Here is a 5,923-nt window from a genome sequence, read left to right as displayed (position 1 = left end):
TCTGGATATGGATGAATCAGAGTTGCAGGTCTGGTTGCATACAGACTTACAACTGTTGGATGACACTCAGAGTTAGGAAGTAAATCTGAGCGACCAAGACTTACAACACATTCCTTCCTCCTAAATACAACTAACATGGTAATCAACCACATGTTCGTATATGATACGACCAACCATTAACTTACATCGTAATGGCAATTAAACATTTTTTAAAAATATGACAGTTTTAAATTGTCAGGCTTAATGATTCCAATAAGTACTCTACACTTCCATGTGTCACTCTATAAATAAACCTTTCGAGTTCTTTATTCAAATTTAAAACCAAATATAAACTCCATATATGTGAAGCGTCATCACTCCCACCTTCCTTTTTCTCATACTAACTTACCTTTTGCAACCACATACCACCAAAGCAATCCATCAATGGCGAACTCACAGTCCAACATCCAGAAAACAATCCATACCACCAAAACCTGTTTCGAACCCTCTTCTTCTTCTGATTCTGACAATGAAGTAAATCAGTGTACTTCTATCATGATTGGAAACATTAAAGTTGCTATCCAAGAACATGTCTCTCTTCCTTCACGAAACCAATCTCCATCAGCTAACACCGGATTCAACCAACCAGAACCGATTGTGGTTCCAAATGACGGACAAGTCACTGAGAAGCCTAAAGAACAACTCATTGAACCCGCTGAATATCAAGGGGAAGTGGAAGATGCTCATGAAAGCCAACCAGCACAGACTGCTGCTATGTCCGTAGCTATTACAGAGCCTGATGTAAGTCAGACTATTTTACCGGAATCAGAATATGACGTCATTTAGGAAAACGACAGTGCCCTAAATTTGGAATCTGAAAAATTCAAACCGGAGCATCAAATTGTTATTGAGATGCTTAAAAGACATCCTCTTAAAAGAATGTTCACCAAAAGGTATGAAGTTCCTATTCAATATCTTCAACAGTGGTGGAAAAATTTAACCTATGATGAGGAAGAAAATGAGATTAATTCAACTATAGGTGGATACGGTTTTTCACTGTCCCTTGAACTGATAAGGAAGATGCGCTTCCTTCCAAATAATAATGAAGTGTTGGGAAAATCAGATTTTGATGTCCTAACATCTCAAGAGAAGATGATTAAAGACTTCGTTTCATTGGGATACAAAGATCCCTTGCCAACACTAAGCAGTTTTAGAGAAAAGGTTTACCACCAGTTTGGTACTGCTTGTTCTCCTGTATCAATCGATGTTTATCGCCCAAAGTTTCAAGCCTGGATCAAGCATCAAGGCCAACATTGACAATCTTCCATGGAATAGCTTTCAACATGCATTATGATTATGCATCACTGTTCATGGAAGAAATTAAAGCGTACATTGCAAAGCCACCTGAATACATACCATTTCAAAGATTCTTCCAACTTTGTGTGAAAGCGGCAATGCACTTATGACCGAACATTCTAGCGAGAGAGGAGGAGGACATGGCTCCACAATTCTACATGGATTCACTGAGGTTATCTACTCCTCTTTCTATTTTCAGGAATCATATGCCACTGCCATTGGAATTGAGAGCATATATTAGGAACGATAATAGGGTACTTAGAGAATATTGCGCTTCTATGGGACTGCCAGAACCGGCAAACCCTACCCAAGAAGCACTTCAACGTAGGACGAGTGATGAAGGGTCAAAAGAAAAGAGTGTTGGGGAGGAGACACAAAGGGTTATGTCTCCTAAAAGTGTAGAGAGAGAAAATGTGAATGAGAGACAAGGTAGAAGAGAGAAAAAAAAGAGCATTTAGAGAGAACATGATCAAAAAAAGATGAGGACCCTGTCCCATCCCCAAAAAGACAGGCACCCATAACTGCTACCTCACCACATTCTGCGGTTGAAGGTATTGAAAAAGGCATTGAGCCCATGCCAACACTCATATCAACCCTACCCACCCACTCATCGCCTTCTCACAAGGGTGAAGTTTCACTAAACATTTTGAGACAACCAACGGATAATCCATTAGCTCCTCAGTTGGAGGAAGCTAATGTTGAAATTGAGGAACACTTGTCTCATCCTCATCATTCATTTGCTCAGATTGAGTCGGAAAGTCCATTCCATATTGAGCCAAATGCAGAACCAGAAACTGATAATCTTCCTTTCACCAGCACACGTTTTCATGACGTACCTGTTCAGGTTGTTTGTCAACCTGCATTAACACCTATAGACATTCTGTTAACGGATGGTCAAGGATTGGGTGGAAGTCTTGGTGGAATGAACATTAAAGAAATTCCATTTCCAAGTACATCTGTTGTACATGATGCGTTTGTCACATTAACAGGCCAACCCACATCAGCTGTGGGACTGGAAACACGATCATTTGTTGATCCTGGTTTCCTATCAACAATTGTGATGCAAACGGAGTTTAACAACTTCAGTGTCTTCTGCCAAAGTGAATTTGCAAAGATTCACTCTAAAATCAATGAATTGATGGTTGTAAATGAAACAAGAAGTTTACACGAGAAGATGACATCAATGGAGGAAGCAATCATGGAAAAAATTGATGGGCGTGACAGTTCTGTTCTTCTAACAGAAAATGAGTTGGAAGGAGTGAAGAATATCATGAAAACCAGCCAAACAACTCTCCACAACTTGGAATCAAACTATGTGATGAAAGAAGATTTGAAGGTGTTTCAGAGCTGCATCCTCAAAAACTTTGACATTTTATCTCATAAGATGATTGAGATACAAGCTAAGAACCAAGCTGCCATTCTTAGTCAAGTAAATACCCGCAGGCAGTTTCAAATGGATGACACCAATAGACAAGCCAGAACTGAAAATCTAATCCAACCACCAACTGATCCATCCGCTTCAGAAGCAAATCCCATTCCTGCAATTCGCAAAGCCTACATGCCTCATACCGAAGATTTTGCCACAACTACTCAACTGAATGACGTGAAGGCGGATTTGGTGGATTTAAGATACATGACAGTGTTGATACGTAGAGATATTCAACAAATGGGTTACAAGAAAGAAACTGAATCATATAAATGGAAGCTTGATGAAGATGATGACTCTAACAATGAAGCTGGCTATAATAATGAAAATAGGAGTAAGAGAATAAGGCAAGAAGAGGCAACAACACTGGGAATGGCATCTAATGAAGATACAGCAATTGAAGAGAACATTGAAGAGGGAAATAGTGATGAAGACAGAATGGATACTGTAGCAGGCTGTAATGAGATAGAGACGATGGAAATGGAGGAAATTGACACCGTTGACATTCCTAGTTCAGATGGGGACTTTAAAAATACAGATGATGAGGTACAATTCAGAYATGAGCATATTTTTCAAAATTCATGTATTGCAATCGTTCCTTTCACACCTTTTGATGCATTTATTCAGTCAATTCATGAAAAAATCTTTACGCCCTCAACCAATCAACCTTTGAAGGGAAATTTCAAAACAGCATCCGAACAAACAAAATCAATTGCTGAGGACGATTCAGAGATGGTTATTAATCCTGATGGCTCTTCCAGCTCTTTTAAGTCTTTCAACCAGATGTTCATAATAGACGGTGAGGAAGAAGTCATGCTGGAACATGAAATTGATGGGAACTGGCCTGAAGAAGTGCAGATGATATACTCTGAAATGATAAGCAGACTATGGAGAAATGATTCAGAGATAAATATAAACAACCAAATTGTTGAAGTCCGTGGCTGCCATGTAAGATCCTTTGCTGCTGTGGATTACTTGGATTTAGAAATAATGAGAGCAGACAATCGAGTATATCAGATCTCTAGTGCTGATTTTCCAAGATTGAAGTTAGAAGATCAACTTTTCCTCCTGAATTATTTCAAACAAGCAGAGCTTTCCTGGGCTGAAGTAGAAATAAGAAGATCAATGGGGATTTACATCAAAAACCTGGGTTTATATGATATGCAAGTGGCATTAGATCTAGAACTTACCAGGATTAATGCTTATGACCCTTTGGATGAAAGCTATGAGAAAATGGGGCTTATGAATCAATTTGTATTCCTTAATGAACCACAGTACTATTTTAGAAGCTTTTCGGGTCGAAGGGTGCTGAAAGTAACAAAACTTCCTCTGTTTACAAGCGAAGCTTAACACATTTTCTGAATGCCATGGAGAGTTCACGTAATGTACAGGAAGATGTGAAAGAAAAGTTTCTAGATGAAATAAAGTAGAGGATAAAGCTTAGGGAACTTTGTAAGGATTGTTACAAGGAGGCAATAATGGAGAAGTATTCGAAGAAAGCATCAAGTAAAGATGTGCTGCTTCCACAGGAGTACTTCATTTCTCGAACCTAAAACCGGTTCCAACTACAGTGGTAGAGAAAGAGAAAGAAAAAGAAAAGATAAATTTGGACGAATGGTTACTTGAATTCAAGCACTGAACTTTTTTCATGTCCGAATCCAATTACGTCATCAAGAATTATGTGGATACATTTACATGGAAGCCACCTGCATTCAAGAGAAAATATGAACACTTTATGAACATAGTAGGCAAGTTTTGTAGAGATGTGTACTCAAAGCTGAGTATTATGAGGCTGGTGGACATCAAATAGAAAACATGGCAGGGTATAGTATACCAAGTTTTTAGTGTTGAGAGAACAGATAATAGGGTGTATGAGTTCTCAAATGCTGATTTCAAATTCATCAATCACAATGATTTGCTCCAATTGTATTACAAATTAGCTCCATTTGAAGATAAATGTGTCAAGTTTAGAAAGGGTTTGATTGCTGTTGTTCATGGCATGCTTAGAGCTACCTTAACGGTTGGCATGACTAATTTTCAGTTGGCCATAACTCTGAACAGAGATAGGGTGTATTTGATGCATCCGGAGGTCAATCTTGGAGAATTGGCAAACTTTTATACAAGAACTGTAGTGTGTGATCCTCCGGGATACATATGCAAGAATCTGAATGAGAAGTTCTTATTCAGAATGTATGATATAGCCAAGTACAGCTCTGGTACATTGAAACAGGTTTACATATCATTAGAAAAAAGACTGTTGAGGAAGAAGATAATAACTCCACGAGAAGAATGGCCGAAATTAAAAGAACTCATATATTGGATGACAATGCAGATTGACTCTCAACTTGAGTACAGAAGAACAATAATTGAGAAGTTCATTCCAATCCTTATTGACAGGAAGTTCAAACTCTGAAGAGAAGAAAAAGATTGAGTACACACCTTCAAAAAATATGAAAGTGACAGATTTAGTTTCGTAAAGCACAAAGTTTATTTCAGAAACTTAGCTTAGGATTCATTAGTTATGTAAGTAGTTTCAATTTTAGTAACAACAGTTCATTCATTAATTTATTAAGGAAATGTAAATAGTTTGGTCTGCATTGTTCACTCTCTAATAACAGTGTGATACCTTCATTACTAATAGGCTCTACTCTTACCTTGTTTTATGTTGTTTTTCATATCCTCTCTGTACATAAATGTACTACACATCTTAATTTGAGAAAGTTAAATCATCTGACAGAATTACGTAACTAATATGGATGCTTGTGAAAAATAAGATGGTGCTTGAGAACGACCTGCCCAACTTAAAGTTTTGAAAGTAGTCTGGAAATTAAATTTAGAGAATGACTTCAATATTCAAGTATGGATCTTTAATTTTAGACTTCAAGGAAGCCTGGACATGAAATATAAAGGATGACTTCAGCAAGCAAGTACAGATTCAAAATTTCAAACATGGAGGTTTGGCGGTTCCTTATGAATTTGCTAGTTCATTCTGACGAATTGGTGTAATTTTACCATATTTTGGAGTATGGTTTGAATGGGGCACATTTTTAGGAGTTAGTGGAATAAACTCTGAAGGCTGCCTTTTCAGACTTTGAAGGCGGCAGTTTTCGTAAACGTCACTCTGTGAAATCCATTCCCAGACTTCCTTGATGTCGACAGTTC

Source organism: Cynara cardunculus, unplaced genomic scaffold (assembly GCF_001531365.2).
Source record: "Cynara cardunculus var. scolymus isolate 2C unplaced genomic scaffold, CcrdV1 Un_Scaffold_3450, whole genome shotgun sequence".
Classification (NCBI taxonomy): Eukaryota; Viridiplantae; Streptophyta; class Magnoliopsida; order Asterales; family Asteraceae; genus Cynara; species Cynara cardunculus.
Note: the sequence above shows the minus strand (reverse complement) of the source record.